Raw genomic sequence first — 25,555 nt, 5'->3', positions numbered from 1 at the left:
ATAAAGTACTGTTTGAAGGCTAGTTTTACCATTGATTCTCACAGTACAACAAATTAAGGACAGAGATCCTACATGGAGAGCAAGTGCACAGTGACTCCTGTTGTTGATTTAACAATTGACACTTACTTATGATGTCAGTAATCACCCGAGGCTCTTGTCATGAGCTTCCAAGGCTATGGAAGCCTCTTGAGTTCACAAACTCCAACATTATTTAGACAAGGCCATAGTCAAAGTGGAAGTTCTCTCCTCCCTTCAGAGAAAGGTACCTCCTTCTTTGATGGCCTGTTCTTTCCACTGGGATCTCACACACAGAGATCTTTCATGTAGGTCATTTTTTGCCACAGTGTCTTGGCTTTCCATGCCTGAGAAACTCCCATGGGCTTTTTAGCCAGATCTGAATGAAAGGCACATTAATTCTGTGGTATAGGTACTGTGGTCCTTTTAAACCTGTGCAGCTCTGAGAGCTTATTAAAGTTCTTTTACGGGTCCAGCATTGTGCAGCAGGCCCCCCGCCACCTACTTGGGAGACCCAGATGGAGTTGAGGCTCCTGGATTACGCCTGGCCCTGCTCTAGCCCTTTGGGGGAGTAAACAGAGGATGGGAGATCTCTGTCTCTCTCTTTGTGTGTGTGTCTCTCCATCTCTTGCTCTGCTTTTCAAATAAATAATCTTTAAAAAGAAAGTTATGTAGTATCTCATTTGATTCTCTTCATAACTTTAAGAAGGAGGAAGGACCCTTGTGTGCGTTTAACTGTGTATTTTAGCAGTAAGTCAACAGTTAATATATAACGTTGGCAAACCAAAAACGCTGCAGGCATTACAGGTTTGTTATTTAATAGTAGGGAGTAACTACACCAAATACAAAGAGAGACGCAGCCAGCGATGTTTGCTTCTGGGAGGCAGAACCGAGAGTGGGATGTGACTGCTTCACTAGAGAGGCCCTTCCTTCCAGTACTGCTTGATTTTTTTCACCGTGGGTGTTTTTGATTCTTTATTTAACCATAGCCGGAAAAAATCAGAACTGAGATTACACATATTCCTGGCACCATGGCTTCTTAAGGAAATGATGTTTTCCTTTCCTATTAAGAATGACAATAAACAGGTTTTCAGGAGTGCTTCCTGCTTCTCACAGAGTGAGATATGATTTAGGTGTCAGTTTTACAGGAAAAGTCTATTTCACACACTATTTTAGAATGTATCCTCAAAGCCCCAGACTCTGGTTCCTTTCTCTGATTAAGGTCTGCCAACAGGCTCCGGAGGATCTGGCCGAGCGGCTGATTCTGGAAGCCCCAATCCTGCTTCCACTGGAGCAGTAATGGTTGCAGACTTCAATACTTCACTTTTAATAATGGATATGAGAAATGGCAGAAGATCAGCAAGGAATTGGGGAAGTCAGCAGCTCTGTAAATGAACTAGATCGGTGGCATCTATAGAACACTACATCCAACGGGGGCAGAATACACATTTTATCCAATGCATATCCAAATGCATAAGGTACGTTCTGCAAAATAGACTATATATTAGTCTAAAACAAGCGCTCATACATTTAAGAGGATTAAAGTCATACAAGTATGTTCTCTGAGTTCAGTGGAATTAAATTTGAAACCAACAGAAAGGAATTGTGAGAATTCACAGATGTGTGGAAACTAAGCAGTGCACTGATAATTAATCAGAGGGTCAAAGAAGAAATCACAAGGAAGTTAGAAACATTGATAAATGAAAATGAAAACATACCAAAACTTAAGGAATGCAGCTATTAACAGTGTTTACAGAGAAATTTATAGTTGTTAACACCTATAAATAAAAAATAGGAGAGGTCTCACATCAGTAATCTTAGCATTTTCTTTAGAAGCTAGGAAAATAAGACAAAAATAAACCAAAGTAAGCAGAAGAAAGGAAATAATAAAGATTAGAAAGGAAATCAAAGAAAGGTTAAAAAAAATTCAGAGAAAGTCAATGAAACCAAACATTGGTTCTTTGAAAGGATCAATAAAGTTGACAAACCTTTAGGTGAAAACAAGTAAGACTAAAATTACTAAAATCAGGAGTGAAGGGGGCTTCACTGTGGATATTCCTGAAAAAGCAATCCTCACTGTCTTTTCGTCGAGTGAATGATGATCTCAATAGACTGCAACATTTTACACCTATTTTGGGTGTTAACATTCTGTTGTGTAGCATTGGAACATTACGTAGTCCCTGAAAAGTGCTTTCCAGGAATTGTTTCATCCTGACGTTCTCAGAACCCAGCAGCTGTTATATTTAGCAAAACGTAATCGTGAGGAACTGGTGTTTGACTCAGGCAGAAGTGGGTCGCACATCCAGTTCTGTTTCTGGTTTTGGCTTTCAGCAAGTCGCATGCCTCAGTTTCTCAGATGAAGCAATAAGACGAAATTAAAAAATATGAATTATGTACCCAGCTAAGGGGGGAGGAATTCGTGAAGATGAAATGAGATAATTCACATAACATGTTCAGCATAGTCCCAAACCGATGGAGAGCTTGGGCTCAGAAGCAGTCCCTTATTCAGAAAGGAATATTCAAGTTACTTAGCTAAAGGTAGAATGGTCAGGAACTCTAACCCTAGTTGAATGGCTACTCTTTAATTTAACCCAGTATAAGATGTGGTGAATCCAGGTGGAGCAAAGCAATCAGTTGTGGGAGAGATTGCTGATTTTATTTTTACTTTTCATTCTGCTTAGAGTAAGTTGTAGATCATAAGATTATGATCTAGTAACTTGCTGTAGTGCTCTTTTAAATTTTATTTTGTATTGCAAACACATGATGCAAGGCTTTTCAGATGCTTGCAGAGATCCCGTGATGGTATGGATCAGTCTTCATTTTTTTTTTTTTGTTTTAGTTGGATAAACAAATTTATTTGTAAATTTAGTCAACATACATAATTGACCTAAAAACTTCAATAGAAGGATACATTTAAAACCTACTTGGAAGGCCATCTCTGTAAAAAGTGATTTTCCTAGGACAGGACAGTAACCAGATGTAACCTAGCCAGACACCATCTTAACTGGCAGAGATCCAATAAGCTGGAGCTGTGTGCTCCTCCTCCACAGCAAATTTACACTCAGGGTTCTAATATAAACTCCACAAGGGAAAAAAGAATGTCCACATTGCTTCCGCTCAGTAGAGGGGGAAAAAAACTAGTTCTGAGACCAACCTCAACACAGTGAAAAGCTGCACTAACTAGCTCAGAATATTAGTAACAGGTGATGCTGATGTGAATAACTTGTATTTTAGTCTAGAGCCTTCTAAAGAAAATCCCCCAGTTAGCGTTTGCATTATCAGCCAGAGGGTTAGTTAACACGTGGTAGGATGAGGACTTATGCAAGGTATAATGCACAAAGCATTTTATTGTGGAAACAAGTACAGTCTAGTTAGGAGAGAGCCAGCTGGACTCTAAATTACACACGCCTTAATGACAAGACTCACCGCCCCTTGTGAATGTAAAACATTTAATTTAAAAATGTTGACACTACAGCATATAAAATGGCTATTATAAAAGTACATGGTATATTCTATAGCTACCAGGTTAACTTTTCTTATTTTCCTTTAAAGAAACTAAGTTATACTGTGGTTAAGACTTGTGCATATTCACCCTTGAAAAAGCCTGTGTTTTATCACAGTGATGTACATTCAGACTTAACAGCCCCAGTTGTTAAACACCCTGGATCAAGTCATAACCAGCTTTTTTTTTTTTTTTTTTTTTTAAAGAGATTTATTTAATTGAAAGGCAGAGTTACAGAGAGGCAGAGGGTGGGGGGTGGGGGAGAGAGAGAGAGATGTCTTCCATTTGCTGGTTTACTCCCCAAATAGCCACAACGGGTGGAGCTGTGCTAATCCGAAGGTAGGAGCCTGGAGCTTCCTTAGGGTCTCCAATGTGGGTGCAGAGGTCCAAGGACTTGGGCCATCTTCTGCTTTCCCAGGCCATAGCAGAGAGCTGGATTGGAAGTGGAGAGCCAGGACTTGAACCGCCAGACGTATGCGATGCCGGCACTGCAGGTGGTGGCCTCACCTGCTATGCCACAGCGCCGGCCCTGATAACCAGTTTTATTGCAAAAAGGACCCTGTGCACTTTTATTTATCAATTCTGTTACCTTAATAGCTACCCACCAAGTCATTAACATACAGAAACGTACATCATGAGAAGCAAGGAATATCACCCATCCCCTCTACTTATTAGCAACTTGTTAGTCCTTAGCAACCCATTCATCCTGAGTGAAAGACGGACTGACTTAAGTACAAGTGCAACATATTATAAACAATTTCTTATAAAAAAAAGGTCACAAATTATGGCCAATTGGGGAGTGAACCATCAGATGGAAGATTCTCTCTCTCTCTCTGCCTCTCCTCTCTCTGTGTAACTCTGACTTTCGAATAAATAAACAAATCTTTAAAAAAAAAAAAAGGTCACAAATTAAACCACAGTATTTTACAGAATTTACTACAAAACATCATAAAACTGCCTCCACTTAATCTCCCTCTCCGTGTTCGGGGAGCCAACTGGATATCTTTAGGCCCGATGGTGACTCTCTTCCCTTGGATGGTACACACATTAGTGTCTTCAGACAAACCCACCAGGTGCGCTTCGCTAGCCTCTGGCTGCACTCTGAAACCTCCAGGCGGCCTCGCAGTCCTGGGCGATCTCCCTCACCAGCCTTCCCAAAGGCAGCTTCTGGGTGAGAAATTCGGTCGATTTCTGGTAGACTGGTATCTCGGATATCTTGAAGCGCCATGGTCCAGGGCGTGTAGCGATGCGGCTTCTTCACCCCGCCGGTAGAGGGAGCGCTTTTCCTGGCAGCTTTCTTGGCCAGCTGTTTGCAGGGGGCCACTTCTTCCCATCAGTGGACTTGCTCGCAGTTTTGCTAACACCGAAGCTTCAGGTCACTCCTCCGACTGCCATGTCTCTTCCTAGAAACAGCTGCAGTAGCCAAGGAAAGAAACGACACTCTCCTGACCAACGACCAAACCGCTCTGCGCTCCAGTCTGCATATTTTTAAACACTTCTTGGATGTCTCTTTTCTCTGCACACTCCAGTTCCCTCTGTACGCATGTAACCTGCACAGAGTCCACTAGGTGGCAGTACACCAACATATGATGTAAATGAAACAGTTGCTTACTGTGTTACCACTGCCTTGGTTTAATAGGAAATGATGGTTTTCCTGGAAAATTCCAATTCAAGTAGCAAGTTAAGGCTAAGTCCATGTCTCCTGTTGTGCAGCTAACTAAAAACAGCGCTGAGGAGTGAAGAGATGCTGAATGCATAAGTCCAGTAATAAAAAAAGCACTCACTTGGATAAGTACAGTCAAGTACCTACTGTGTACCAGATAATAAGGTAGGTACGGGAGACACGAAGAGGCGTGAAATGTGTCTGCCTTCTAGATCTTACCAGAGCCCCCCACTGAACAAGTGAGAAGACTGAGAGGGGGGTGGTAGCTTTCCCAGGGTCACCTAAGTAGAGAGAGGTGAAGCCAAGATCTTTTTTGTCGGTGGTCAGCAGGAAGACGATGAGCTTGAATTTAGGATATGTTAAGTTTGAAGCCAACAGGTCACAGTAAAGTGGCAGAATGTGGCGGGAACCTGGGGCTGAACCTTGGGCCTGGGCTATGGCTGTACATTTAGGAGGCGTCTCTGTAGAGTTGAAAATGCAACAACCTGTGGGTTGTCTATGGCAAATATGTCTGCTAGAGAACAAACAGCTCAAGTGTGATTGCGAGGGACCAAGGTGACACCCAGCAGAGGGGTCAGGGCACACGCATACCGGAAACACACAGACCTGAATTTAAATCCTGGTTTTGTGCTTAACATTACGTGTGTGTGTGTGTGTGTCTCCTTGGGCCAGTGGTTTACAATTACCGGGAGAATCAGAACAAGTAGGAAGTGTGTAAGTACACACAGACACAGACGCATAGATTTGTTTCAAGCACGTGGCTTATGTGACTCTGGGAGCCACCAAGGCCAAAATCTGTAGAAGAGATCCACAGACTGGACTTGGACAGGAGCTGATGTTGTAGTCTCAAGGCCAACTTTCTCCCTTAGGGGAAGTCTCAGTTTTACTTTTAATGTCTCCAGCTGATTAGGTGAAGCATACTTACACTCTCAAGAATAAGTTTTTTTTCCTATTTAAACAGATTGTAGATGTTAACCACATCAACAGAGAACCTTTATGGCAACACCTGGATTAGTGTTGGGCTTGAATCACTGGGTACTTTAGCAACTACAGTCTGGCCAAGTGACACAGAACATTAGCCATTGCACTCCTCCAGCTGTCTGTAAACATGATGGCAGCAGGCAGCTAATCTTTCTCAAGTTCACTGTTAAGATTCTTGGCACATAGCCCAGTGCTGGGCACTCCACAAACATGGATTGAACAGCCTACTTGCACGTGAACATCTGCATCCTGTCTGCAACCCTACCTGGGCCAGGTACAGGCTTTTAGGGTGTTCCACTCCCATGGTACTTTCTTCGGGGGCTCCTTGGATGCAGTGGCAGGGGGAACTTGGTATCAAAGCAGGAGGCGGATACACTCCTTCCTTGGATATTCAGTTTGGCCAACTTGGATAGTTTTTCTTCTCAGAATATGAAGCAACTGGTGGTCATTGCTAGCTGGACTGTGACCACCAAGGCCCCAGGGGCCATCCTCCAGGACAATGTACATATGTCGTTTCTGCACATCGGGTCCCAGCTCCTGATGTTCCCAGGATGAAGGCATTATGGCTTTCAGGCAGCAGAACCTCCTGAAGTTGGAGCAAGAATGTGTGACTGTGGTCCATGGGACATCGATAGCCCCTGTGTGTGTCCCTCTCAGTCCCCGTGGCCCCTTCTGAGACGGTACAGAAAAGACAGGTGGTGGATGTACCCGAAGGGCGGAAGCATCTACCAAAAGCTGACCTGGGAGTTATTAGTCAACCGTTTGTCACTGTATTGAAATACCTGACACAGGCTGCTTACAAAGAAGAAGAGGTTTATGTAGCTCACTGTTTTGGAGGCTCAAAGCATTGCGTCTGCATCAGCCCCATTCTGGGGAGGGGTTCTCCCTCTAGGCTGTGTCACATCACAGTTGCTGGCAACAGCAGGAACAACTGCGGGAGCAAACGGTCACGCCTTGCACTAGGAGGCAGAGCGAGCTTGGGTGGGGCCTGGTTCAGACTGTTATAACCATCCTATCATTCGAACTACCAAGAGGCCACGTGAGAGCTGCCTTAGACTCTCCTGAAAGCAGCACACCAGCAAGACCGGAGGACTTCCCACCAGGCCCCACCTCTTACAAGGTCCCACCAGCTCCCAGTGCCACCACCCTGAGGACTTAAACCTCCAACACCTGGACCCTGCAGGGACACCTGAACCGTATTCAGACTGTAGTGGGGAGTCTTCTTGAGTATCTGATTTTGAACCTCCATCGACATCAGAGAATGGCATCACCTCCTACCGCATGAGGATCTTAACACATGTTGGAGCAGGAGCTCAACTTTTCCTCTCTCCTCCCTCTGCGATCACAGCACACTGACTACTGGAATACCGTGTTTCACTCCCATGCTTAGCTTTTATCTACACAAATAGCCCAGCAACAGCCGAGCATGCCTGTGTGAACCACTGCACCTAGGACAGAGCTGGGCCTGTGGCAGGTGCTTGAAGACTGTTTAATAACAGGAAAAATTGATGTTAGGAGTCGGGAGTTGAGGGAGGCATAGTACTACTCATGGTGATTCATAGAACTTTGAAGCTTGTTTGGCAGAGACATAAAACAAACCAGAGGAGCATACAGGAAGGAGAGGCTAATTTTCATAAAGTCTTTTCCAATTCCAGGAACCGAAGAGGGAAGAGAGTTAAGTCAAGAGAGTTACTTGTGGAAAGGCATGGAGAGTAGGGCGTGCACCTGTGCATATGTACATGCATACACACACACACACACACACACACCTCCCTGTGCCACAACCACAGGAAGCACCTACCTGTTTCACCACATGTTCCAGGCTTTTTCAGCATTGTTTTGTAGTGTGTCTGTGTGAGAAACAGCCTCACCCATCCACTCAAAGGATGGACTCAGACTCAAAGTGCAGTAAAAACAGGACTTTATTAAAGATCTTGCAAGCTGGATGCTTGGTGGGTCCACACTCCTGGGGTGGTTGACAGCAAGCTATTTATTTCCTGGCTTGCAGATCCCTCCCCTGGTTTCTCATTGGCTGAGTAACTACAGGGTTGTAATTTTCCCAGCCTTTGCCTCAGCCGTTTTGGCCACTAACATCCTGTTTGCCTAAGAACTTAAAGGTGCATGTAACCTAGCTGTTAGGCTAGCTAGTTGTCTGCTCACAGCTGAAATGAACCCAATGTTTACTTCTCACATAGGTGATATCTTTGAAATATTTTAGATATGTTTCTGTTTGTCTATGACATAATGTCTTCTTCCAGTTTTTTAGCTTTGTTTAGGTGTCCATATATATTTAATTTTATAATAATGTACATTTGAATTAGTCAAATTGACTAGACTTTTTAAATTTTTATTTAACCTTTTTTTTAAAAAAATTATTTTTATGGCAGGCAGAGAAAGACACATACTCAAATGCACACACGCACACACACACAAATAAGAGATATTCCATCTGCTGGTTCACTTTTCACATGCCTGCAACAGCTGGAGCCGGGAGAACCAGGAGCCAGGAACTCAGTCTGGGTCCCCCACATGAGTGGCAGGGTCCCAAGTGTTTGAGCCATCACCTGCTACCAACCAGAGTGCATATCAGCAAGAAACTGGACTTGCAAGTGAAACTGGACTTGCAATTTAAACTGGGACTTGAACCCAGGCATTCTGGAATGGGTTGTAGACATCCCAAGTGGTATCTTCACTGCTGTGCCAAATGCCCATCCGTATATTTGTGTTTATTTTATAGGCAGATAGATAGAAAAAGACATCTATTTATTGATCCACACCTATAGAGATCTATCTATGTATGTATCTATCTTATCTATCTATCGAGAGAAGGCTGCCATCTGCTAAAGCTGGGAGCTGGAAACCCAAGCCATGTCCCACACATGAGTGGCGATTTCTTGAGCTGTCACTGCTGCCTCCCAGAGTCCTCACTGGCAGGAAGCTGGAGGCGAGTGTGGAACCCAGGCACTCCAGTATGGGAGGTGGATAATCTTCATTACATCTTCGATGGCTGGGCTTGTCAGTATTCGTTTAAAACCTGCCTTCTTTACGTAATATGGCTACTCATATTTTCTTTTAAAGTTATAAAAATGTTAATTTTAGTATTTATCCTTTTAAAAATTTCTTTTGATGTATGATGTGAGGTAGGGATCTCATTTTTCTCTTTCCCCATCGAGATAGCCAGTTGTGTCAGCACTGTGTACTGAATGACCCAGATTTTTCTCTTTGATTCACAGAGCGATTCTGTCAAATACCAAGTTCCAAGTGTGCACAGTTCTATTTATTTATTTATTTAGAGGAGTTCTTTGTATATTCCGAATGGCAATCCTTTGCCATTGTGTGTGTTTCAAATATCTTGCCTCAGTTTGAATTCCTAAAGAAGAGAAATAGTTTGCTTCTATTCAAGTTACTAGTCTCTTACAGTTTCACCTTTTTATGTCACGCTTAGGAATCTCTTAGTCTAAGCAGATAAAGATATCCTCCTATAGCTCCTAAACCTTTTATAACTTGTGTCTTTACACCTGCATGAACTGATTTGTTTTGGTAGACTATGAGGTGGAAACTGTAGAAAAGTATAATATTTGCTCATAGCTCTTTCTTTTCTCCTTGACCTTACCATGCTTTTTTTTTTTTTTTTTTTGACAGGCAGAGTTAGAAAGTGAGAGAGAGAGAGAGAGAGAGAGAGAGAGAGAAAGGTCTTCCTTCCGTTGGTTCACTCCCCAAATGGCCACCACGGCCGGCACTGCGCTGATACGAGCCAGGAGCCAGGTGCTTCCCTCTGGTCTCTCATGCGGGTGCAGGTTTCCAAGCACTTGGGCCATCCTCCACTGCCTTCCCAGGCCACAGCAGAGAGCTGGACTGGAAGGGGAGCATCCGGGACAGAATCCGGTGCCCCAACCAGGACTAGAACCCGGGGTGCCGGCACCGCAGACGGAGGATGAGCCAAGTGAGCCGTGGTGCCAGCCCTTACCATGATGTTTTTTTTTTTTTTTTAAATATTTATTTATTTGAGAATCAGAATTAGAGAAGGAGAGGCAGAGAGAGAGAGAGAGAGAGAGAACCATCCAATGGTTCACTCCCCAGATGGCCGCAGTGGCTGGAGCTGCAATGATCTGAAACCAGGAGCCAGGAGCTTCTTCTGGGTCTCCCATGTGGGTGCAAGGTCTAAGGACTTGGGCCATCTTCCACTGCCTTCCCAGGCCACAGCAGAGAGCTGAGTTTGAAGTGGAACAGGCGGGACTCGAACTGGCGCCCATATAGGATGCCAGCACTGCAGGTGGTGGCTTTACCTGCTACGCCACAGCGCCGGCCCCAAACCATGATTCTTTTTGAGCAGCATATTCTTTGCTTCTCCACCGTCTTTGAACTTAGCAGTGTGACTTGCGTGGGTGAGTAGAACATGAGCACAAGGTGTGGCTTGACTTGCCCAGTGCTATTTCTTACCTGCAGTGTGAGGAGAGCATGCCTCAGGCAGCCAGGGCTCCCCCAACCTGGCTCAGAGAGTGAGAGACAGGTGGAACGGACCTGAATGGGACCTGCAGCATGCCTCTGTGGACTGACAGCCTTGGGCGTGAGGAATGATGATTCGGGAGGATGTTTGTTACACAGCATTCCTGCAGCAACACAGCTGACTAATGACCTGATTTCTGGCGTTATTTTCCATAAGGCCAACCAATGATAACAGTGCCCTTCATTTCTAGACTGCCCGCCAACGCTCCTTTTCAGAAATTAAGTTTCTGTATTTGTGTGGATCTGTTGCTTGGCCCTCCTTTCACTTCTGTTTCTTTATTTGACTATCCCTGTGCCAATACTACACTAACTTAATTAATACAGATTTATAATAATAACTAATTTTGTAAAGGTCACCCATCAATGTGAATATTCTTCTTTAGAGTATTATGGAACTTTTTGCATTCTTTTATAAAAATTTTATTACCAATTTGTTAAGTACTAGAAATATCTCTTGGAATTCTGATTATAACTCCATTGAAATGATATCAAGGAGACTGGGTGCTGTGGCGTAGTGGGTAAAGCCACTGGCCACAGCACTGGCATCCTATATGGGTGCCAGTTCGAGTCCCAGCTACTCTACTCCTGATCCAGCCCTCTGCTATGGCCTGGGAAAACAGTAGGACATGGCCCAAGTCCTTGGGCCCCTGTACCCACGTGGGAGACCCAGAGGAAGCTCCTGGCTCCTGGCTTTGGCCTGGCCCAATCCCAGCCCTTGTGGCCATCAGGGGAGTGAACCAGCAGATGGAAGACACCTCTCTCTCTCTCTCTCTCTCTCTCTGCCTCTGCCTCTGCCTCTCTGTAACTCTGCCTTTCAAATAAATAAATAAATCTTTAAAACAAATGATATCAGTTCGGAGAATCCTTATCTTTCCTATATTGATTCTTCTGACCCATGAGTATTGTGTATCTCTTCATTCCTTGATTTCTTTTAATAGTTTTTATTTTTTTTCATAGAATCTGTTTCTGTCTTTGTTAGCTTTGTTGACAGGTACTTTTTATTTTTTGTTGCTATCATAAATGGTATCTTTTATAACCCCATTTATTTATTTACTTGAAAGACAGGGTTACAGAGAGAGGAGGAGAGGCAGAGAGAGAGAGAGAAGAGAGAGACATATTCTCTCCACTGGTTTACTTCCCAAGTGGTTACACTAGGTAGGGCTGGGCCAGGACAAAGCCAGGAGCCAGGAGCTTCATCTGGGTCTCCCACATGTGTAAAAGGGCCCAAGCCATCTTCCGTTGCTTTTTCCAGGCCATTAATAGGCTGCTGGATGAGAAGTGGAGCAGCCAGGACACGAATGGGCACCCACCTGAAATGTCAGCATCGCAGGCATCAGCTTTACCCCCTATAGTCTAAATGTTCATTTCAATTGTGTATACTTTAAGATTTTTGGGTAGATCCTTTGGGATTTTTACTCAATCATGTTAACTGCACATAAAAAAATTTGTTTCTTCATTTCCAATCTTTACCCTATTTGTTTATCTATGCCATACCACACTGGGTAGGAATACCAGTAATGTTGTCACAACAAACACCTGTGCTTGTTTCCAGCATTTGAGGGAGTGCTTACAATATCATTCATTTACTTATTTTTAAAGATTTAAAAAATTTCAAAAAATATTCATTTATTTTTATGTTCTTGAAAGCGCAGGTGAGCAGGGGGAGATACCTCCCATTTGTTGGTTCACTCTCTAATTGCCCACAACAGCCAGGAGCCAGGAATTTCACTGAGAGTCTCCCATATAGGTGTCAGGTGCCCAAGCCATTGAGCCATCTTCTACTGCTTCCCAGGATGCCTGAGCAGGAAGCTGGATCAGAAACTGAGTAGCCAGGACTTGAACTCTTAAATAGGGTGCAGGCATCCCAAGCGACAGCATAGGGCCCTTGCCACAATGACTGCCCCCATACTGTCATATTTAATTACAAAATGTTACAACAATCCCTTTCACAATGCTGTGGGGACCTCCACTTCCAGCCACAATGTGGTAACAGGAACTGGACTTAACCTCCCACTAGAAGCAACTAGAAGGCTGGACAAGGTACATAAAGTAGCTTTTTCAGGCCTTGGACAATAGGCAGCGCACAGTTGTGATTCCTGGGAAAAGGGAAATGAGTGAAGTGAGCCCTGTACTCGCCTGGCTTTCTGCCTGGAAGCAGATTCTGACAAGAGGCTCCTGGAGGAGGAGCCCAGACAGAGCCTGGCTGCCTTTCGGAGCGGAGGAGATGAGAGATGGTCAAAGAGGGGACCCGGGACAGGTGAGGTGATCTGAGACCGGGGCACCTGGCACCACACTTGGAAGCTCTGGGAGCAGGGAGCCACGTCAGAACTCCGGAGATGAGGAAGACAGCTGAGCGGGGATGTTTGTGTTCTGCATGGCCCTGGAATTTTGGAATTCATACGGTTGGATGGGAACTAGAGGAAGAGGATTTGGTGAAGTGCGAGGAAGCACTTTCTAGAAATCGTGGTTGATCCCGGGCTGGAGTGGGCTGTTCAGCGGGGCTGATTGGAGAGACTGAGCCGTCGTGCAGGTGGTTGTCCAGGGAGTTCCTGCAGTTAGTGAGGGACTGAGCTGAGCGACATCTGGGGTTCCTTCCATTCTTAAAATGTTATATAGCTTAGTTTTATTTTTTTTAAAAAATTATTTAGTTGAAAGGCAGAGTGTTAGATAGAGGTAGAAAGACATAGAAAGAGAAATCTCTCATCTGCTGGTTCTCTCTCCAGATGACTGCAACAGTCAGGGCTGGGCCAGGCCAAAGCCAGGAGCCAGGAAGTCCATCCGGATCTCCCATGTGGGTGGCAGGGACTCAAGGAGTTGGGCCATCATCTGCTGCCGAGGTGTATTGGCAGGGAGCTGGATTGGAATCAGAACAGGCACTTGAACTGGCACTCTGATACGGGATGGGGGCGGGTGTAGCGAGCAGCAGCTTAACCTGCTGCACCACAGAGCCCCTCCCCCCTTAGCTTAGTTTGACCTACAAAAGACAGCTGACACCAAGTGATTACAATTTCATAGCATGTTGAGAAAACTAAGAGTCCCTGAAAAAAGCGTAGGTAGGGGTTTTGAAATGGAGTAGTTGTACACATCATTGGTCTTTATGTTTCTGCTTGGTTTCTCACCTGTGTGTACCTCTGTGAGACCATGGCTCCTACGTGTTTTTGTGTCTACCCCCCTGTTTGTAATACACCAGTTATAGGTGGATACCAGGGGCTTCTTTAATAGCTGAATGAATGCACCATGACTTGGCCTGAAGGTGGACAGAAAACATGCGTCCCGTGTGCTACTCTCCTTTCTGTGCCCCCAGCAGACCTCACTACTCAACCACGGGCCCAGTCTGAGCTAAACTGTTTGGAACACACTGACTCTAGACAGTCCGCTCTAATTAATCAGAATTACTGCTGACAGTATCTAGCCCTTCGCCGTTCTGGGGCTGAAAGGATGCCTGGGGTTCCCTAAGGTGTGGTGACAATTTGTCCCGGTCACAATCTATGTCCTTAGCCAGCAGCTGCTGGGGATCCCAGCTGTCACCTGCTTTCCAGAGGCAGGAGCTATGTGGGCATTAGCGACAGCTTGTCTGAGTGCCAAGGGGGCTCTCTGGGGCCACTGAATGCTAGGGATGCCTCTGGACCATGCAGCTTGTATGTGATGTTGGGCCAGTGCTTGGGGTTGGTCCGTGATCACGTCTCAGACTCCTCATGTTCGAGTCAGTTCTGATGCTGTACTGGTCCCACTTTCTGACTCTCAGGGCTTGTGGGGTCTCCTGGGAGAGCCCGGGGGTTGTCTTCAGCCTCATCTATGGGGCTGTAGAAAGAGAATGGGCGTAGGACTTGGCTCTGGTTCACATTCTGTCTCTGCCACTCACCATCGTGCAGCTGTCTGCATGTTAACTTCACCTGACCTGGCTTCTTCCTCTTTAAGGTGGGGAGGGAAATGCCCAGCCTCAAATCATTGTTTAGAGATGTACGGAGACAGCCTAGGTAACGTGGCAGGTGCATAGAGGGTATGAAAAATGACCGGCGCTTCTGTGGCGTTGACTGTGTGCCGTGTGCTGCTCTAAGTCCTCCACAGACACAGTCGTGCATCGCTTAACCACAGGGTATGCTCTGAGAGGTGTGTTGTGAGGCGACTCCACCGTTGTTTTTACATCACACAACGCGCTTGCGCAGACTGAGATGGCTATCACATCACCAGGCTGTGGTATAATCTTGTGGGACCACAACCACCGTGACACAGGGCATGGCTGTAATTTAACTCACGCAGTGTTCACAACAGCTCTGTGAGGCGGGCACTTTGAGTGTCACCTTATTTGATAGGATGAGGATGGGATAATTCGGCTCAGGGAAGGTCACACAGCTAACGTGTGGTGGAGACAAGAGTCAGACCCAGGAGGTCTGGCCCAGAGCCTTGCTTATCTTAATTACTGTACTCTTGGAGGTTGGTCCTGTTTCTGTACGGGACAATCAACACAGATTTATTGACCATCTGCTCCCTGCAAGAAACTGTGTTTTGGGGCCGGCGCCATGGCACACTTGGTTAATCCTCCGCCTGCGGTGCCGGCATCCCATATTGGCATGGGCTTCTAGTCTCGGTTGCTCCTCTTCCAATCCAGTTATCTGCTGTGGCCCGGGAGGGCAGTAGAGGATGGCGCAAGTGCTTGGGCCCCTGCACCTGCGTGGGAAACCAGGAAGAAGTGCGTGGCTCCTGCCGGCTGTAGTGGCCATTTAGGGGATGAACCAACGGAAGGGAGACCTTTCTCTCTGTCTCTCTCTCTCACTGTCTAACTCTGCCTGTCAAATAAATAAATAAATCAAAAGAAACTGTGTTGGGTGCTGGAAGGTTGCACATGTGCTCATTTGAATAAGGCACACTTAGGAATAAAAGTGTGGGGCTGTGGAGTTGGGTGGGACACAGTCCCAGGCCATAGAAAGCTTATGATCCAAGGGGAGGCGACCACGAGGAGAAAGAGATAGAGATCCAAACAGTGCACAGGAAGGCGTATCCCCTGGAAATGCCTGGCACACATAGATGATTAAACAGGCACTGTCATTTTTCAGGCAGCCTCTTCTGGGTTGGCTTGGCGAGAACTGGCTCACCTGGGCTCTCTTGGTGCTTGAAACAGATACAGCCGGGTTCCTGAGCTCACCCATTTGGGGAGAAATGCTGAGCCTATGCTTTTGCTGGGCAGGTGAGCAGGGTCTTCTAGTCCTGATGTAGCCATGGCCTTGTCCTGAGTTCTATGCTCATATGGTCTGCTTCATACCACATTTGGGTGGGGGGTCTGGCCATTACTTCAAACTCAATGCTTTTGTTTTTGGCTCAAACTCATTGTCTCATTGCCAACTGTTATGGCCTGAATTGTGGCCCCTCCTCAAATGTATGTGTTGAGATCCTGACACCCCCCCCCCCCCCGATATAACTGTGTTTGGAGATGGGACCTTTTAAACAAACAGTGAGGGTATAATGTCATCGGGGTGGGCCCTCCTCGAATCTGGCTGTTGTCCCTTTAAGAAGAAGAGATCGGGAACAGACACCTGCTTGGCAGACAAAGGGTCCTGAGAAGACAATGAGAAACCAGCCCTGCCAGCACCTTGACCCCTGGCTGCCAGCCCCCACACCCTGTGTGACACCTGCCTGCTGCTCAGGCCCCTGGTGGTGGTGTTTGTTATGACGGCCCAAGAAAGCGAACACTCTGATCGTGTTCCCTCTCATACTCTGTTACAAATCCCTTGGGCTTCCTTCACAACCATCACCTATATTTCTGCTCTGTTCTCTCTCTCACCTCCCCGCTGCACACTGCTCTAGGCGGCTTTCGGCCTCAATGTGCCTGGACTCATCTCGCTCCTATTCCCCCATCCGCCCAGGAGACCTTAAGAGTAAGGGAGGATGGGTCAGTGCTATGGAAAATGGCCCAAGTCCTTGGGCTCCTGCACCCACGTGGGAGACCCAGAGGAAGCTCCTGGTCCTGGCTTGGGATCGGCACAGCTCTGGCCGTTGCAGCCATCTGCGGCGTGAACCAGCAGATGGAAGCCCTTTCTCTCTGTGTGTCCCTCTCTCTGTAACTCTATTTCAAATAAATAAAATAAATATTTAACAAGAAAAAAGAAAGAGTAAGGGAGGAGCCTGAGGAGAGCTGGGTGTAGGATCGTTACACTCTCAGCTGCTTGTCGTGGTGTGACACTTGTCTTCTGTGACCCAGCTTTTCTAGATCGAAGCTCTGCACGAGTGAGCACAACTGGTAGAAGAACTCGTATTCTCACTCTTCTCTCACTCCTGAGCGCTTTGGCGGCATTTCAGTGTACGAATCTTTACAGCTCAGTTTTCATTGCTCGTGTCTCAGCCTCCCGACATGGCCCTTGGGCTTCCTGTTGGAGCATGCATGGTGAACTCCCCAGCAGTGCTTGGCCTTGTGCCTCTTCTTGTCTTGGGTCAGATCTCTGGGAGCAGACCCTGAGCTGAGGATTCTTGTGAAATGATGCCTTTGGTGCTAGGAAGGTAAGTGGAGTCGGTGGAGAAGCAGGGTAGGAGGAGGTATAATTTCAGGCTAAGTCCTGTGGATGTAACCTCAGCTTGATTCTTTATGGATACTCTGAGATGTAAGTTATGCAGTTGTAAATTTTTTTAATATTTTATTTTGTTATTTACTTGAAAGGCAGAGTTATAGATAGAGGAGGAAAGAGAGAGAGAGAGAGAGAGAGAGAGAGAGAGAAAGAAAAAGAAAGATCTTCCATCCAGTGGTTCACTGCAAATAGCCACAATGGTTGGGGCTGCGCCAGGGTGAAGCCAGGAGCTGGAGCTTCTTTTGGGTCTCCCACATGGTTGCAGAGGTCCAAGCACTTGGGCCACTTTTTTTTTTAAATTTATTTGAAAGAGTTAGAGAGAGAGAGACAGAGAGAAAGAGAAAGAGATAGAGAGAGGTCTTCCATCTACTGGTTCACTCCCCAGTTGGCCGCAATGGCCGGAGCTGCGCTGATCTGAAGCCAGGAGCCAGGAGCCAGGAGCCAGGGGCTTCCTCTGGGTCACCCACGCTGGTGCAGGGTCCCAAAGACTTGGGCCATCTCCACTGCTTTCCAAGGCCATGGCAGAGAACTGGATTGGAAGTGGAGCAGCCAAGACTCGAACTGGCATCCATATGGGATGCTGGCACTGCAGGCAGTAGCTTTACCCGCTACACCACAGCGCAGTCCCTCCTGGGCCTTCTTCTACTGGTTTCCCAGGCACGTTACCAGGGAGCTGGATTGGAAGTAGAGCAGCTGGATCTTGAACTGGTGCCTGTATGGGATGCTGGCATCAAAGGGGGAGGCTTACCTGCTATCCCACAGCACTAGCCCTTGCTGTAAGTGGGCAAAGAGACAGAAACCAGACAAAGAGAGGGGGAGGAGAAAGATGGACTGAGAGAGCCGTTACCCCAGAAGTCTGCAATGGCAAGGGCCGAGGCAGGCTGAAGTCAGGGGCTTGGAACTGAATCTAAGTCTCATGTGGTGGCAGGAACCCAATCAGTTGAGTCATCACCTGCTGCCTTCCAGGGTGTGCATTAGCAGGAAGTTGGAGTCTGGAGCCAAAATTGGCAATCGAACCCAGATATCCCACTGTGGGACGAAGGCATCTTAACCATTAGGCTAAATGCCTACTCCCCTGAGAAGTTTTGAGTTTGTGGGAATAAAGGGGCTCACAGCCATCAATCATTGCATCAGGACCATGCCTACTGTGGAAACTTCCAGGCACCCTGTCGTCTTGTGCAAAGTGCTTCCTGTGGTCCCAGGGCAGCCCTGAGAAGCAGAGTTTGCAGTTAGGGGCTGTTGGGAGCCAAAAGTACATAGATAGGCAGGGAAGGATGCATCTGAACAGTAAAAGGGATTTGTGGGTATCTGGGTGTGACATTGGCAGTTGGGGGATTGTTTTCCCAGTACAGATGGATACCAAGGTCCATGGATGCCCAAATCCCTTTTACAAAATGGCATAGTATTTGCACATAACCTGTGCACAGCCTCTTGTGTTCTTATAATAGCTAATGGAATGCCTACACATCATTTCATTCATGTGGAATCAGCACAGTACTTGGCACATGGCAAATTCAAGTCATGTGGTTTGGAACATTCTGGAATTTTTTTTTTTTTTTTTGACCCGAAGTTGAGTGAATCCTTGAATGTGGAACTGGTGGATATGGAGAGCCGACTGTGTATCTGCAATTCGATCTGTGTGGGAGGGGTTCAGTGTTGGGGGTCCCCTTGCTCAGTGTGCTCTTGTGTTCTCTGTAGATTTCTGTTTCCTGGGAGTAGCCCTTGTAACAGGAGAGTCTCCTGTGCTGGGCAGAGTGGACTCTTTCTAACTCAACAGGATTCTGTGTTTGATCATCGTTAGTGTCGTACAGCTCTTGCTTTTACCACCACTTGCCTGCGTTTGGCTGTGTCATGTCGATGCCACCTCCTCTGTCACCCTGCCCTGTGGCATTTGGAATTCTTTCTTTCCAGCTTTTCCTTTTCCTTCGTGTTCTCTTTTGTCTGTTACATGTAGCTTAGCCTTTTTTGTCACTGGGAAATGTTAGGGAGCATACACACTTTTATTAAGAAAGGAACTGTGTCCCCTTGTCTGCAGGGTCCACGTTTCAAGAGTCCCAGTGGGTGCTTGAAACCTTGATAGTCTTGGGCCCTATGTGTACTGTTCTCCCCACCCCCCACACACTCATACTTACCTATGATAAAGATTACCCTACAAATCGGGTACAGTAAGAGATGAACAACAGCAGCCAATAATAAAATAGAGCAAGTATAAAGAAGTCATGTGAATGCGGGCACTCTCCCTGTCTCTCAGAACATCTTACTGTAACATACTCACCCTTACTCCACTGTCAGGCTGTGGCTCCCTGTGAGCAAATGAAGCCTCGGAGAGCAAAACTGCAGAAAGAGGGGACTACTGTATACAAACAGTTAAATGTGTGGCATGGGATGGAGAAGAGTGATGAATTTTACGTTACATGTTACAGAAATCTCAAGATTAACTTTCTTATAAATTCTTTAAAGATTTATTTATTTGAAAGGCAGAGTTAAAGAGAGGCAGAGGAAGAGAGAGAGAGAGAGAGAGAGAGAGAGGGAGAGAGAGGTCTTCTATCTGCTGGTTCACTCCCAAGATGGCTGCAACGGCCGGAGCTGTGCTGATCTGAAGCCAGGAACCAGGAGCTTCTTCTGGGTCTCCCACATGGGAGCAGGGGCCTAAGGACTTGGACCATCCTCTGCTGCTTTCCTAGGCCATAGGAGAGAGCTGGATCAGAAATGCAGCAGCTGGATCTGGAACCAGCGCCCATATAGAATGCTGGCACTGCAGGCGGTGGCTTTACCTGCTATGCCACAGCGCTGGCCCCTCAAGATAACTTTTAAAGAGCAAGTAGGCATATGATTACAGGCATTCAATTCTTTTTATTTTAAGGTTTATTTATTTGGAAGGCAGAGTAACAGAAGGAGGGAGGGAAGGAAGGAGGGAGGGAGGGAGAGAGAGAGAATATGAATGAGAATCTTCTATCTGCTGGTTCATTCCCCAAATGGCCACAATGGCTGTGACAGGGCAAAGACAAAGCTAGGAACCCAGCTCTCCACTGGATCTCCCACATGGTGTCTCCCACATGGTGGCAGGGGCCCAAGGACTTGGGCCATCTTAGGCTTCCTTCTCAGGCACATCAGCAGGGAGCTGCATCAGAAGCAGAGCAGCCAGGCAAGGCCCACCCCTACAGGCAGTTCTTTCAAAGTGTCCCTTTAGATTTGCCATGTATGTGTCAGTACTTACATCAGGGATATGATTCTCTTGTGAACACAGAATTTCTGTTTGCTGTGAAAACCATGCCTAGCTGAAATATAGAAGAAACACCTCTGTCCTTTCATGTGGGTGAAAAGCCCAGGTTTGGAGTCAGACCCACCTGGAGTTGAGTCTTCTCTCCTTGTTTACTGGTTCCATCCATCATTGGATAAGCACTCTGTGGTCTAAGCCCCGGTTTCTGTTTTGTAAAATGTGGACAACAGTAGTCATCATTGTGATATCCTCATAGCCTCATCACCCTCTGTAGACTCCCCTAGTCTTTCCTACCCTCTGGGCCGTCTGCGTCCCTGACCACCGTCTCTCCTGACAGTCAAACCAGCACAGCAAGGGTTGTTAACAAGTAGTCTAATGAGTGGGCCAAGAACAGGATGCCTGTATTCAAGTTCATGACTTTCTGGCTGTGTTAACCTCAAGGCCAGGCTTGAGGAACAGTGACAGGAGATTGGAGTCAGAAGTCCCAACTGTTAGTACTTGCTAAGCTGCTGGGACACAGATGGTTAACTCCCCACCTGCTAAAATTGGGCATGAGCAAAATGACCCTGAGGATAACACTGTGGTATTGCATTGCCCAAGATCCCGCCAGCCTGACTGTGACGTTGACCGCACCTTGCCAGGGATGTCCTAAGCTGATAACACCACACACTGTACTTTGTTGACTCCGACAAATACCTGCTGAGGAGGCGTTTTGCTGCTCCAGGCCCACTTTATTGCAGTGGATTTATGTCTCTACACATCTGCATGGACCACTCCCAACAAACAGCATAAATGCCCAGGAACTCACTTCAGCCTCCCCTATCCGCTCTGCAGTCTTGGGCTGCCCAGCCTTTTGAGCCCTTGGCGTTCAATTCTGCATCTGAGCCTAGAAACCCCTCTGCACTTAATTCCAGCAGTGAGCATCTAAATAGAGAAGAGATAACTGTTTTGAAGAAGAAATACTCAATTGTTTTCACATAGAAAGTTTTTTAGAGCATAGTTGAAAATTCAGTGCACTCTTGGGATATTTTTAGGCTCTTGAGAATGTTCCAGATTGCTGACTCAGTAAGCCCAGTCTTAAAAAAAATGCATGTTTTTGAACACCACAATGTCACATTGTCTAAGTGCCTTGCCATTTGGGTCTGACCGTAGATTCTGAGGCCTGCCTTGGAAACTAAGGACTCTTCGCCGCCTTTCGGAGCATCGGACACCCCGTTCCGCACTCAGATCTGATGAGAGGGCGAGTTCCTAGCATAGCACAGAGAAAAGGGGGGCCCGCAGCCGTGCGCGGAAGAACAGAGAGTGACTGTGTGTTGGCCGTCAGGGCAGAAAGGGCTTTTGAGCTAGCTGAGATTTAGCCTCCTGCCTTTGCAGACATGAGGGCTCAGGGTAGGGAGAGGGCTTTGGCCTGAGGTCCCAACACAGCCTGTGTATGCCAGCAGGGAGGATTCTGTGGGGTGGATAGATTGCCCCCTTTTCGGTTTGCTGTAGCCCCTACCAGGGCGCACCTTTCCATGATTCAGTTAGGTTTGGTTTGGTAACAGGGTTGGTTTGCTTGAAACACAGTGGCTTGGGCTGGCATTGTGGTGTATTAAACAGCTGTTTAGGATGCTGGTATCCCGTATTGGAGCCCCAGTTTGAGTATGGCTGCTCTGCTTCTGATTCAGTTCCCTGTTAAGGCTCCTGGGATAGCCCAAAGTACTTGGGCCCCTGCCACCCATATGGGAGACCCAGATGGAGTTACAGATTCCTTGCTTTGTCCTGGCCTGGTCCTGGCCATTGTTACCATAAATGAATCCGCAGATAGAAGATTTCTCTCTCTCTCTCTCTCTCTCTCTCTCTCTCTTTCTGTCACTCTGCCTTTCAAATAAATACAAATAAATCTTTTAATAATTTTTTAAAAATTGAAAGAAACATGATGGCTGCTTTAGGAGTTTGTGAGCAGGGGGTATAACTTGATTTTTCTTAATCTGAACTTTAACATTAATAAAAGTATATCAGTGATCTTCTGTGGGTCCTTTAAAATTTATGTAGATATGCAGGTGGTCCAAGACGTCGGGTGGTTTGACTTAGGGTGTTTTGTCATTACAGTTGTGTGAGAGCACACCCACACAGTCATCCTGTTTCTCACTGGTCACTTCCCACCACTAAACATGGCAGGGGCTTCAGGGCGTCGTCATGGGGACGAGCATTCGTGAATTCCTCCAGAGCCTGACTCTTCTTAGAGCAGACCCCTTTGGATCCCAGGGTCACATGGAGACAGACAGAATCCGGGCTTGCCAGATAGACTTTGGAGCTCAGGGTTTCCAGCTGCCCAAGGGAGAACATCAGCATGTGTATGGAGCTGGACTCACAGAAGGAAACTCTAGTAAGGATTTGAGAAATGGGACCCATCACCCCCCCCACCCACCCAGGGTACAACGTCTCCCCCAGGCTTTTCCTAACACCATCCCCTTCACAACATCACAGCAACGCAGGTCCCAAGAACAATAAGAGAGCAAGCTTCCTGGGTTTGTGTTTCCTGGCTCTCCCAACTGCTCCTTGTAAATATTTATTTATGTTTATTTGAAGGGCAGAGAAAAAGATAGACAGGCTGATGGGGGGCGGGACCAGGTTGAAGCCAGCAGCATCAGCATCACCTGGTAAGGTATTAGAGATACAAATGATACTATTCCTCCAGACTGGCCAAACCAGCACCTGTGGGGATGAGGCCCAGCAGGCTGTATTTCAACACATGGCCCAGGGAGGTTTTGAGAACTGCGGTTCTAAGTAACCACTATTTAAGCCACGATCTCCAATCCTTGAGTTTTTTTCTGGCACTTCTGTTATTTAAATCTGATATTTAACAATAAAGATATCATATAACTTGACATATTGAAAGTAATATACTATAGTATCTATAGTTAAATATCATACTAGATATTGACAGTATCTAGTATTTTTCTGAAGAATCACAAAATACTATTGAAAGAAGAAATGAGTATAATAATGGTTTTCTTGAGCCATTAAGTGAGGTCAAATGAAACCCATTCTGATTTGGAGACTGCAACAATTTCCGATTAGAACAGAGAAATGGGGAAACAGGACAATCACAAAAGCGGCTGTTCTCCAGTGTATTAACTGTGCAGAGAGCTAAAGTTGTAGGACTCCTGGAAACCCTATGAATACTTTATATTTCTTAATGATTCGAATTCCCCAGGGCCTCAAACCAATTCCTTTGGGTTTCTGGAAATTGTGGACACTTTCAGAATGTTGCTTTTTAAGTGAGTTATCATTTTCTACCTTCTCCAAAGGCTGTTGGAGGGGGGCAGTTGATGCCATTAAGATCAGGAACTCTGTGTCTATTATGGTTTTACGTTGGAGTGGAATAGGATCCTTGCTGTCAACAGCACTGAGCACTTTCAGATCTGCTCTGCTCTTACTGCCTGTGTTAACCTCTCACACTTGTCTGGTCCTGTGGTTTTCAAAGATCTTGGACATTTGGTCTTGTATTTGTCTTCATAAAGCATCTCAAATGTAGACCAGGTACCTGTGACTTCCTTAGCTATGAAATACCAGAAGTGGCTTGTGTGAGCTCCCATGTCTTGTGGGTGGCTGCTTCTCCATTTATCTTTTTTAAAATAGAAAGGGCCAAGAATACTGGTTTTGCATTTAAAAAAGGTTTATTTATTTGCATGTGCTTGAGAGAGAGAGAGAGACAGACAGACAGACAGAATTTAAGAAATATCAGCCGGCACCACGGCTCACTAGGCTAATCCTCCATCTGCGGCGCCGGCACACCAGGTTCTAGTCCTGGTCAGGGCGCCGGATTGTGTCCCGGTTGCCCCTCTTCCAGGCTAGCTCTCTGCTGTGGCCAGGGAGTGCAGTGGAGGATGGCCCAAGTGCTTGGGTGCCTGCACCCGCATGGGAGACCAGGAGAAGCACCTGGCTCCTGGCTTTGGGTCAGTGTGGTATGCTGGCCTCAGCGGCCACTGGGGGGTAAACCAGCAGAAAAGGAAGACCTTTCTCTCTGTCTTCTCTCTCTTACTGTCCACTCTTCCTGTCCAAAAAAAAAAAAAAAAAAAAAAAAAATAAAAAAAGAGAAATATCTTCCATCTGCTGGTTCACTCTCCTAATGCCCACAACAGCCACAGCTGGGCCAAGCTGAAGTTGGGAGCCTTCAGGTCTATCTGGGTTTCTCACATGGGTAGCAGGAACACATGTACTTGGCCCATCACCTGATGTCTCCTAGGGTGCATGTTAGCAGGAAGCTGGGTTGGAAGCAGAGGTGGGATTCAAACCTCGGCACTATGATATGGGATACTGGCATCGCAAGCAGTGACTTAATCCACTGTGCTACAAAACACATCTCCTGGTTTTGCCTTTTTAAAGAAAACACATGAATACTTATATAAGCCCTGGAACATTATTAGAATGTGGTAAATGGTAGTTACTATTATCTCGTTGTCTCCTCTAGCATGGGGGATCCCAGAGGAGTCTGATTTTCAATGACAGGCCATCACAGAGTTGGGACTGTAACCAGATGATGGTGCCCTGAGCCTCACCTTTCCTGAACCCCGAGGAAGTGAGTGGCAGGTATACCTGTCACCTGAGCTCAAGGTGTTAATCTCTCCAGTCTCACCATTATCTTCTTCCAGCCCTAGTTCTTGGCTGCTTCCTGCCCCTGCCTTGGAATTCTATGCTAGATCCTCAAATAAAGCAAGCAAAAATACTTATGCAACATTTACTTCAAACAAAACATGATTCTAGGGGCCAGTGTTGTGATGTAACAGGTAAAGCCACCGCCTGTAGTGCTGGCATCCCATATGGGTTCTGGTTCAAGTCCCAGCTGTCCCACTTCTGATCCAGCTCCCTGCTAATATGCCTGAGAAGCAACGGGATATGGCCCAAATACTGGGTCCGTTTACCCACGTGGGAGACCCAGATGAAGCTCCTGGCTTTGGCCTGGCCCAGTCTTGGCTGTTGTGGCCATTTGGAGAGTGAACCAGTGGATGAAAGATCTCTCTATCTTTCCCTCTCTCTCTCTGTAATGCTACCTTTCAAATAAATAAATGAATCTTAGAAAAGAAAAGAAAAAAAAAAGAAAAGAAAACCCATGATTCTAGACATTG

At 46.4% G+C, this 25,555-nt stretch overlaps 2 protein-coding genes across 2 annotated transcripts in view; both read left to right on the top strand.

Moving 5' to 3' along the window:
* CDRT4 (CMT1A duplicated region transcript 4) overlaps nucleotides 1–25,555 on the top strand; it is a 116,379-nt gene that overhangs the window by 1,528 nt on the left and 89,296 nt on the right. The gene's annotated exons all lie outside the window — the stretch shown is intronic.
* TVP23C (trans-golgi network vesicle protein 23 homolog C) overlaps nucleotides 1–25,555 on the top strand; it is a 77,210-nt gene that overhangs the window by 24,362 nt on the left and 27,293 nt on the right. The window lies entirely within an intron of this gene.

This window comes from Oryctolagus cuniculus, chromosome 17 (assembly GCF_051225735.1).
Source record: "Oryctolagus cuniculus isolate XC-2025 breed Fujian yellow rabbit chromosome 17, ASM5122573v1, whole genome shotgun sequence".
Classification (NCBI taxonomy): domain Eukaryota; kingdom Metazoa; phylum Chordata; class Mammalia; order Lagomorpha; family Leporidae; genus Oryctolagus; species Oryctolagus cuniculus.
This window is presented reverse-complemented; position numbering and strand designations above follow the sequence as displayed.